The following is an 11,149-nucleotide window of genomic DNA, read 5'->3' as shown; positions in this document are numbered from 1 at the left end:
GCAATGTTGATGGATGAGAGGAAGAGCTGATACTGGTTTAGTCTGAGCCTTCGGGTGATGACTGATCCAGTAATCTGCTCAATCCTTTCCAAACAACACCATTTGGGATTGACGGAATGGAGATAGGGACTGTAAGGGGAAGGGAATGGACTGGATTGACCAAGAGTAATGGACTTATTTGGGACAATATTGCATCAAAAGGGGAAATGACCAATTAAATAGATCTGGAGTCAACACTGATTACTTGAGAATTCATTCATTGGATTTGGGAATAGCTAGATTTGGCTGGTCTTTATTCCCCATCCCATTGAGAAGGGAATGATGATCCTTCATCTTGCACTCACTGCAGTCCATGGGGTGAGATGTTCCTGCAAAGCACAGTAACCAAGGACATCGGTGTGAAAGGGACAAGCTACCAATTTTAAAGCTCCACAAATTTTTGGGCCTATCAAGGATGGACTTCAATTTCTGACAAACTATACATCTATAATATCTTAAACAACCTTTCCCAGCCATAGAGAGGAAGGTGTAGGAACTCCATGAGGGTCAGTTGCACAGATTCGGCCTGACGCCTGGCTCGAGTCCATCCCCAGTGACCCTGCCGTACTTTAAACAGCACCATCACATCAGTAGTATCTCTGAGCCTCAGTCTTTGATAAGAGATTGGTTATCCCATACACTCTCTGTCAGGATATGTTCCAGAAGGGTTACCAGGGAGATATTGGTTTGACCAAGTGTCGGGTCAGTGTGCAGCATTCTGTATGGTGTTCGGTATCTCCTGGTCCCGGAAGGATGTGGTGTCCAACCCGACTGTGGTACACATGGATGGCAGGAGGAAGAAGCCCTTCTGCTTCCTTCTGTACCCACAAGGCTGTGGGACTGGCTTGCCCCTGACGTCTGATTTTGAAGGGTCTTTACTGCCCAACTTGGCCGATAATTATTCCGGATGGTCCAGGGTCCAGAAGCTTCATCAACCCTAATCAGAAACCATTTTACCTTTTCAGAAAGTAATATTCTCCACCTTTGGATCCCAGTATAACGCCATCTCTGGTCATGGGTGTTACCAAGGTGTGTTTCCAATCCTTTGTGGTTTCACATGGATTTGCAAACTTATTGAGGTCAAAGGTGAAACTGAGTGAGGAGTGTGCTCCATAACGTATCTCCTGAGAAACAACTCAGACCTTCATTGTGCCCTACTCATCCACTACTCCACACCATCAGTTTGCTGTACATTGTCCATTCACATCGATTGGAGGGAGTTGGAAGAGATGGGTCAATAGTGCACGTTTTGTAACTGCCAATGGGTTGGGGATTGGGAGAGACTGAGGATTTCTGACTCATGCAACTAAAACTAAATCCCAACAAGACTTTAAACACTTAACCAGTCCCTCACAATCTATACAGACAGTAGATAAATAGAGTAACATATAGACCTTGAGGGGAAAATAATGTGTTGAGTTGTGAAAATGCTGATAAGACAGATCCAAACCACAAGGTGGGAAGGTCGATTCCTCACAGTCCTTTTGATCTTTACCCTGATGATACGTTCCTGTTCACGGGGCAGCGCTCCTTCTTCAATTCAGTGATTGATCAGTGAATTTAACACTCAGACAAGGAAAGCCTTTTCTCTCAGGTTACCACAAATTTTGTGTTTTGTCCCCCTACAGGGAAACGGGGAACACCAAGGAGAGAGAGAGAGAGAGTGAGAGAGAGAGACAGAGACAGAGACAGAGACAGAGAGAGAGACAGACAGACAGACAGACAGACAGAGAGAGAGAGGTGCATTCTGTCTGCATCATTCAGATATTTTTCACCCTCTGGTGGTCTTGGCATTAGATTTTTAATGCACTGCAGCTAAACCAATCAAAGCATTGTTTCCAGGCAGAATGTTCTTAATGCCAAAGATGCTGGAGAACAAAGAACAAGGAAATTTACAGCCCAGAAACAGGCCCTTCAGCCCTCCAAGCCTGAGCTGATCCAAATGTACTGTCTAAACCTGTCGGTCAGTTCCTGTGCATCTGTATCCCTCTGCTCCCCACCTGCTCAGCATCTGTCCAGACGCATCTTAAATGAATCTACCATGCCTGCCTCTCCCACCTCTGCTGGCAACGCATTCCGAATATCCACCACCCTCTGTGTGAAGTACTTGCCGTGTATATCTCACTTTGAAAGCATGACCTCTTGTTATTGAATCCTTCACACTGGGAAAAAGCTTGTCTCTATCCACCCTGTCTATACCCTTCATGATTTTGTAAACCTCAATCAGGTCCCCCCTCAATCTCCTTTTTTCTCATTAAAATAAACCTAACCTACTCAACCTCCCTTCATAGCTAGCACTTTCCATATCAGGCAACATCCTCGTAAACCTTCTCTGCACCCTCTCCAAAGTGTCCACATCCTTTTGGTAATGTGGCGACCAGAACTGTACATTGTATTCTCAATGCGGCCAAACCAATATCTTGTACAATTTTAACATGACCTGCCAGCTCTTATACTCAATACCCGGTCCAATGAAGGCAAGCTTACTACATGCCTTCTTGACCACTCCATCCACCTGAGCAGCAACCTTCAGGGTACAATGGACCTGCACTCCCAGATCTCTCTGCTCATCAACTTTTCCCAAGGCTCTTCACTCTAGAATTAGATTTTCCTAAATGCATCACCTCACATTTGTCTGGATTGAACTCCATCTGCCACTTCTCCACCCAACTCTCCAGTCTATCTATATCCTCCTGTATTCTCTGACAGTCCCCTATGCTTTCTGCTACTCCACCAATCTTCATGTCATCTGCAAACTTGCTGATCATACCAACAGTGCCCTCTTCCAGATCATTTATGTATATCACAAACAACAGTTGCCCCCGCACTGATCCCTGTGGAACACCACTGGTCACCTTTCTCCATTTTGAGAAACTCCCTTCAGCTACTACTCTCTGTCTCCTGTTGCTCATTCAGTTCTTTATCCACCCAGCTAGAACTTTCTGTTGGAATGAGCTGCTGGGTTAGGAAGGGGGAAGGCGGGTGAATGGCACTAATCCGAAATGCAAAGGTGGCTGCAGCCAGGATGGGCTGAATGGTCTGTATCCAAATGGCTAGTTCTCCCTGTATTCCATGAGACCTAACCTTGCTAACTAGTCTCCCGTAGGTGAGAGATTTCTATTCACCAGTGAGCATAAACCGAAGTGCACCAGCCGCAGGAATACTCTGAATGCAAGAGCAGGTCAGAGGCTGGGAATACTGTGGGGAGTAACTCACCTCCTGATTCCTCAAACCCTGCCCACCATCAAGAAGACACAAGGCAGGAGTGGGATAGAATCCTCCCACTTGCCTGGATGGGTACAGCCTCATGAAGCTCAACAGCGTCCAAGACAAAGCAGCCTAGTTGGGAATTGGAGAAGTTTTATGATATGATCAAACACAGTCAGCATGGCTCCATGAAGGGGAGATAATGCCTGCCACATTGTTTGAGGAGGAGATAAGCAGATTGGATAAAGCGGGAATAATAGGTATATTACATTTGGACTTTTACAAGTTATTTGATGAGGTGCTACATTTTGGTCTAGCATTTGGGTGGCACGGTGGCACAGTGGCTAGCACTGCTACTTCATAGTGCCAGAGATCTGGGTTCAATTCCCACCTCAGGTGAATCTCTGTGTGGAGTTTACACATTCTCCCAGTGTCTGTGTGGGTTTTCTCCCGTAATCCAAAACAACGTGTAGGTTAGGTGAATTGGCCATAGGAAAATGCCTGTAGTGTTAGGTGATGTAGTAAATGTCGGGGAATGGGTCTGGGTCAGTGTGGACTTGTTGGGCCGAAGGGCCTGTTTCCACATTGTGAGAAATCTAAATTATGTTACCTGAGGTGTTTCTCAGCATGGAGAGAGGGTTGGCTAGCTGATAGAAGACAAAGGGCTGGGGTAAGAGGGAAATTTTCAGGGCGGCTATCTGTCTCTTGTGGAATGTTGCATGGGTCAGTGATGGGTCCACAATTATTTAAAATAAATATTATTGACCCGGATTAGGGAAGGGAAAGGCCTAGAGCCAAGTTTGCAGATGACACAAAAATAATTGGGAGGGTAATCTGTGTGCATGAGACAGGGAGTATGCAGAGGAATATAGACATGTTAGGGGAGAGGATTAGAACTTGGACAATATCATGTAGGAAAATGTAGTCCTATACTTTGGGAGGGGGAATAGACAATGCCATAAGAAGCAGAGTATATAAATGAGGAAGGTTTGTTGACAGGATATAAGGCCACGCCTAGAGTTACAGCAAACCGTTTTAGTCTCTGTCTGTAAGGGAAGATGTATTGGCACTGGAGGCAGTACAGAGAAGGTTCACTAGGCTGGTACAAGTCTGGAAGTATTCCCTCATCAGGAGTTGAGTTGGTTGGTCATGCACTGATTAGAATTTAAAGAATGAATGGAGACCTTATTGAAATAGGAAAGATCACTGGGGACTTGACGTGATAGACAGGTTAGGGAAGTGGATAAAATCTTGGACAATATCATATCATGTGGGAAAATATGATCCTATACTTTTGGAGAGGGAATAGACAATCGGAATATTATTTAAATGGAGAAAGACTGCAGAAAGCTACAGCACAGAGGGGTTTGGGAATCCTCCGACATGAAAAAGCATCATACAGAGATTGTTCACCCATGTGGAATAGTCTCTTACCAGAGGACAGGATCTCAGAGAACCCAATAAACTTCGAAACGTCGCCAATCGGGGAAGGAGTAGGCCATTTGGCCCTTTGACCCTGCTGTACCATTCAATATATTTGTGGCTGATCATCCAATTCAGTGGCTTGTTACTCCTTTCTCCCCGTACCTGTTAACCTCAATAACGGGAATGACGATGGAATGAGGACAGTGTGAGCAAATCTGAACTGGATGGCAGAATAGCAGGAACGACAGGGAGAAAGCAGTGCCAGGCATTTCTGGAGGTAATTCATAATTCTCAGCATTAATACATCCCAGTAAAGAGTGAAGGTTCTGAGAGAGGAATAAACAATCCCTGACTAAGCAAGGAAGTTCAGGACAATATTAAGTTGAAGGAAAAAGCATTTGTGGAGGGAAAGGTCGGTGACAGACGCATAGACTGAGATAAATTCAGAAACCAAAGGAGGACTGAAAGGATAAAAAAGGACAGAAAGTAAAATACAGGGACAAGGTAGGGAGGAATAGAAAAACTGACGATAACATTTTCTTTAAAAATATCAAAAGGAGAGACAAAGATTATCCCCTGGCCCTGATGATCAGCTCCTGTAGATCCTAACAGAGTTAGCTGCAGAGATAATGAATGTGCTGGGTGAAAATTTCAAAACAATCTTTGAATTCTGTAGAAGTAGCAAAATTGGTAAAATGTGCCACCTGTATTTAGAAAGGGAGGGAGGGAGGGGAAAAGCAGGAAACCACAGGCCAATCAGCATAATGTCTATCGCTGGAAAAGTATTGGAATCAATTATTAAGGAAATAACTGCAGAACATTCACAAAACCACAACCTAATCAAGCAGAGGCTCCATTTTCTGAGGAAGTCTCAGCCAGAGAGGAAAGAGGGGAACCTGCAGGTGTGCTGTATTTGAATTTCCAAAAGGCACTGACAAGGTAACGCCTAAAAGACAAAGCCATTAGACTACGTTGAAGAAGAATTTCTTCCCTCAGAGGGGTCGGTGCTTTGTATCTCCCTGCCACAGAGAGACGTTGGGGACACAGGGCTTCTGTACATTTAAGGTTGAGGGAGAGATAGATTCTGGATCACTCAGGAATCAAGGATTATGGGGAAATGCAGGAAAGTGGATATGAGGAACGTCAAATCACACATGATCCTATTGGATGGCTCAGCAAGACTAAGGGGCCAAATCGCTACTCCTGTTCCTATTTCTGATGGTCCTATGAGACATTATTCCAACTCTGCCAATCTCCCCTTCTTGAAATTATTCAATGTTTTGGCCTCAACTCTTTTCCATGGCGAATAATTACCCAGGCTTTCCACTACCTGGGTGAAGACATTTATCCTCATCTCAGTCCTCAGGGCCAACCCTGTTTCCTTAAACTGTGAGCCCTGTTTCTGGACTCCATGGTCATTGGGAATATCCTCTCTGTGTTTACCCTGCCTCATCCTGTGAGAATGTTCTTGGTTTGAGGAGATATCCCCCCATTTATGTAAACCCCAGTAAATATCATTTGGTCTCTCTTCATTCCTCAGCTCTGCCAACCCAGGAATCAGTCTGGTAAATCTTTGTTATATTCCCTCCATCGCGAGACCATCCTTCCTCAGATAAGGAGACCAAAACTGTACACAATATGTCAGGAGTGGTGACTCTAAGGCCCTGTACAATTGCAGCAAGATATTCCTGCTTCTGTCCTTAAATCCTCTCCCTATGAAGGACAACAGACCATTTATCTTCATCACTGTCTCCTGCACCTGCACGGTTAGTGTCAGCAACTGGTGTACAAGGGCCCCCAGGTATTGGTTACATCTCCCCCTTCCTGTTATTGTTACCAAAGTAGACAGCCTCACATTGATCCACATTATCCTGCCTCTGCCATGTATTTGCCCACTCATCCAACATTCTAATTTTATATGCTCATCTTTTATGTGGGAACCTTATCAGAAACCTTCTGAAAGTCTAAATAAACCACACCCACTTGACCTCCTTATCCATCCTACTGAGTACAACCACAAAAATTTGTCAAACATGCTAACACTTCCTTAAATCCATGCTGACTGTATCTGATCAGTCACTGGTTTCCGTTACTGTGCTAATAAACCTTTTAGAATGGATTCTGGCATTTTCCCTCCTATCGATTTCAGACTAATTGAGCTATAAATTTCCTCCTTTCTCTTTACTTCCTCTTTTTAAATTAGCGAAAATACATGAGCTACCCTTTAAACCGTACACACTGTTCCAGAGGCTATAGAATTTCTCCTCTCTCTAGAAACTCTGTGTTCCCCAACATTTTGGAGATGATCTTGTGTCCTACTTTGTGAGGGTCAAGCCAAAGTGTATATTTCATTGGTCTGCCATCTTTAATGATAGAATCCCTACATGGGTCATTCAGTCCATCAAGCGTGCACTGACCTCTCTGAAGAGCATCCATTCGAAACCAGGCCTCCACCCTCCTGTCCCTCCCTTCCTAACAGCACTCAGTGGTGCTACACCAGATGGCCTGCACTGGGTTAGAAGGCGACTCTACACCACCTTCTCAAGGCCAGCTGAGGGATTGCTCAGTAAATGCTGGCCTTGCCAGCACTGCCCACATCCACCCAGTAACCAATAAAACTAAACGGGCAAGTAACAAACCAAGACAGGAGCCCCCGAGGGGGTGTGAATGGAAGGACAATGAACACTTGCTGTCCAAAAATAACATCCAGAGGAAAATTACTTTGAACCAAAACTTATGGAAAGAAATTAAGCAAAATGGGGCTGAGGAGATGTTCCTGGAATTGTTGAACTCCGTGTTGAGTGTGGAAAGCTGCAAAGTGACTCAGTGAAAGAGGAGGTGCTTTTCCTCGAGTTTACGCTGAGCTTTATCCCAGCACAGCTGGAGGCCATAGGCCTCAATCCTGTCCCCATCAACACTCCCACAGGGAGGTACAGATCAGGCTCAGATACAGACTGAGGCTCCTTTATACTGAAAGGAATGGTCCCTCTACACTTTTACACTGAACCTAAAGTTCTCGGTCCCCATGAAACACTCCCAGGACACGATAGCACACCGTTCGTGACTGTGTAAAGCTCCCTGTCAACTTTTAAACTGAAGGTGAAGCTCCTCAATATTGTCCCCATCAAACACTCCCAGGACAGGGACAGCACAGAGTTAGATACAGAGAAAATCTCTCTTCACACTGTCCCCATCAAACACTCCCAGGACAGGGACAGCACAGAGTTAGATATAGAGAAAATCTCTCTTCACACTGTCCACATCAAACACTCCCAGGACAGGGACAGCGCAGGGTTAGATACGGAGAAAATCTATCTTCACATTGTCTCCATCAAACATTCCCAGGACAGGGACAGCACAGGGTTAGATATAGAGAAAATCTCTCTTCACACTGTCCCCATCAAACATTCCCAGGACAGGGACAGCACAGGGTTAGATACAGAGAAAATCTCTCTTCACACTGTCCCCATCAAACACTCCCAGGACAGGGACAGCACAGGGTTAGATATAGAGAAAATCTCTCTTCACACTGTCCCCATCAAACATTCCCAGGACAGGGACAGCGCAGGGTTAGATAGAGAGAAAATCTCTCTTCACACTGTTCCCCTCAAACACTCCCAGGACAGGGACAGCACAGAGTTAGATATAGAGAAAATCTCTCTCCACATTGTCCCCATCAAACATTCCCAGGATAGGGACAGCGCAGAGTTAGATACACTGAAAATTTCTCTCCACATTGTCCCCATCAAACATTCCCAGGACAGGGACAGCACAGAGTTAGATACACTGAAAATCTCTCTCCACACTGTCCCCATCAAACATTCCCAGGACAGGGACAGCACAGGGTTAGATATAGAGAAAATCTCTCTTCACACTGTCCCCCTCAAACACTGCCAGGACAAGTCAAGCATGGGTGGGGACAGAATAAAAATTCCTTTTACATTGAAAATAAACCTCGTTTAAACTAAACGTACAGTTCCCTCTACACTGTTGCAATCAAACACTCCCCAGGACAGGTACAACCAAGAGACAGAGACAGAGAAAAGTGCCCTCTACAGTTTTAAACTGAAAATGACGCTCCGTCAACACATTCTCCCTGAGAGACTCTCAGTGACAGGAGTGCAGTGACAATCCAGAGTTAGATGAGGGGTAAGTCTCTGTCTATGCTGTGCCCCACCAACACTCCACAGAAAGGGACACAATGGGGTTAGATCCACAGTAAACCTCCCCCTAGACTGGGAACTTCAATGATGACCAGGACAGGGACAGCGTGGGGCAAGATACTGAGAAAACTCTCTCTACTCCTTTAAACTGAAAGGAAAGCTCCCTTTACAGTGACCTGATCAAACACTCATGGGGAGGTAAATATGAGACACACTCTCTATGTTCTGGACAAACTCTGTTTCCATATTCCATCCTCAGGCAATCTCTCTGTGGTTCTCACTGTCAGACTCCCCAGGTCAGGATGGGCAGTACCCAGCAGACACCCTCCTGGATCAATGGACTACCTTTGATTATTGTATTCATGGGGCCTTCACCAAGAGATCTTCTGGAGCTGAAGTCAGTCAGGTGACAGCACAGCAACTCACTGCCACTCCTATTGGACCAAATGAAATAGACCCTCCTGGGAATAAACCCATGAGTTCCGTCATTGATGGAGATGGTAGGGGTTGGAGCTGGTTGATTGGGTCACTGTTGCTATTTCTGGTCACATTGGTGTCAAGGGAGTGCAGGTTGGGTGTATAAAAGGAGCTGGTTGGGGTCTCTGGGGATGGTTGGGTTGTTTGGGATCATGGGGGATTTGGTAGTGAGGGGATTGTTCCCTGTGCTGGTGTTAGTTGGAGGTGTAAGTTGCTCTGAAACATGGCAACAGCTTCTGAGCCAGAGGTTCCCATGGGGAATAATGAGATCCAGCCCTGTTCCTGAGAGAGTCCCTCCCCAAGTTGGGGTGGTATTGGGGGTGTGCATGGTGTAGTGATGTCATCACTAGACTATTAATCTAGAAACCCAGGTCATTTCCTGGGGACCTGGGTTAGAATCCCACCAACTGGAATTCAAACTCAACTCAATAAAGTATCTGGAATTAAGAGTTTAACAAGGATGGCTGTTGATTCATTAATGCTATTTTGTGACATAAACCATTGTCCTTATCTGGTCTGGCCGATGTGTGACTCCAAACACCTCTGGGCAATTAGAGACGGGCAATAAATCTCATCTAAGCCAGTGTCAGCCACATCCCAATGTGGAATAACAAAGGAGTCAGGTATGCATCCCCTCGAGCCTGTTCCCATCCATCGTGGTTGGTCTGTAGCCTAACTCCACACAACAGCCTTTGGCCTATATCCATTTAACACCTTTGCAGAGCTACAAGGTCTCTATCTCAAACTTAGTATGAACAACAAATCCAGCATTGATTGTCATTGTGGAAGGGAGTTCCAAACACCATCCACTGTTTGTGTGTAGAAACGTTTCCTAACATCTCTCCAGTCTTTCCCTGGTCTGGACCCAACTCTCAGTCAATGCTCCCTACTTCTAGAATCCCCAAACAGTGGAAATGGTTTACCTTTATCAACCCTGTCTTTTCATTTGGGTATTGTAGATTCAAGCAAAATTGGTAGATAGAGCAGGTGAGGCAATTGTATCACAATCAAAGCAAGTATCTGGGGAGTATGAGGGGGTGCAAAAACCAATCTTCAGTGTACATGAGCTAGTACCAGAAATCTACAGACAGTGTTTCAGGAATCTAAGGAGGGAACCTGGTCAAACATGCATTGAGTTTGAAAGGATCAAACAAAGTGATTTTGATAGGTGGATAACGGCATTGGAAATAGATCACATATATGGTGTTCCCTGTGAGACGATTATTTTGGAGGAGTTCAAAAACTCACTTCCTGAGCAGTTGAGAATGCATGTGGAAGAGCAGGAAGTTAAAGGCAGCGAGATTAACAGCTGAAATGGCTGATGGTTATGAGTTGGTTCATGAATCAAAGATTGGCTTCCAACATCAGGTTCAATCTGTGAGGGATAGAAATTTGGGAAAGGAGAAATCCTCGGGTGGTAAGGGATCAGGAGACCACATTGACGATAGTAAAGATAGTTTACCTCAGGTTAAAATGGAAAACTCTGAGGGAGAAAGGGAATTGAAAATCTCAGATGTTTTCACTGTAATAAAGTAGACCATATGAAGTCACAGGATTGGTAGGTTAGGAAAAAACTGTGGGAAAACAAGATAAGCCAATGTGTTTTGTTGAAGTGATAAAGGGAAGTATAGTGGAAGCTAAAAAACACCAACAGAATGTACAACGTGGTCAGGGGCTGTTTGAGATGGAACTGCCAGATCTCTTTCAAGAATTTACTTTTGTGGGTAAGGTTTAATCCTGTAGGTCCGAAGGAGCAGTTAAAGAAATTAAAATTTAAAGGGACACGGAAGCAAGTCTGTCGTTGACGGTGAGAGATGACAAAATAATTCCGAAGGAGT

The sequence above is a fragment of the Hemiscyllium ocellatum genome, chromosome 45 (assembly GCF_020745735.1).
Source record: "Hemiscyllium ocellatum isolate sHemOce1 chromosome 45, sHemOce1.pat.X.cur, whole genome shotgun sequence".
NCBI lineage: Eukaryota > Metazoa > Chordata > Chondrichthyes > Orectolobiformes > Hemiscylliidae > Hemiscyllium > Hemiscyllium ocellatum.
This window is presented reverse-complemented; position numbering follows the sequence as displayed.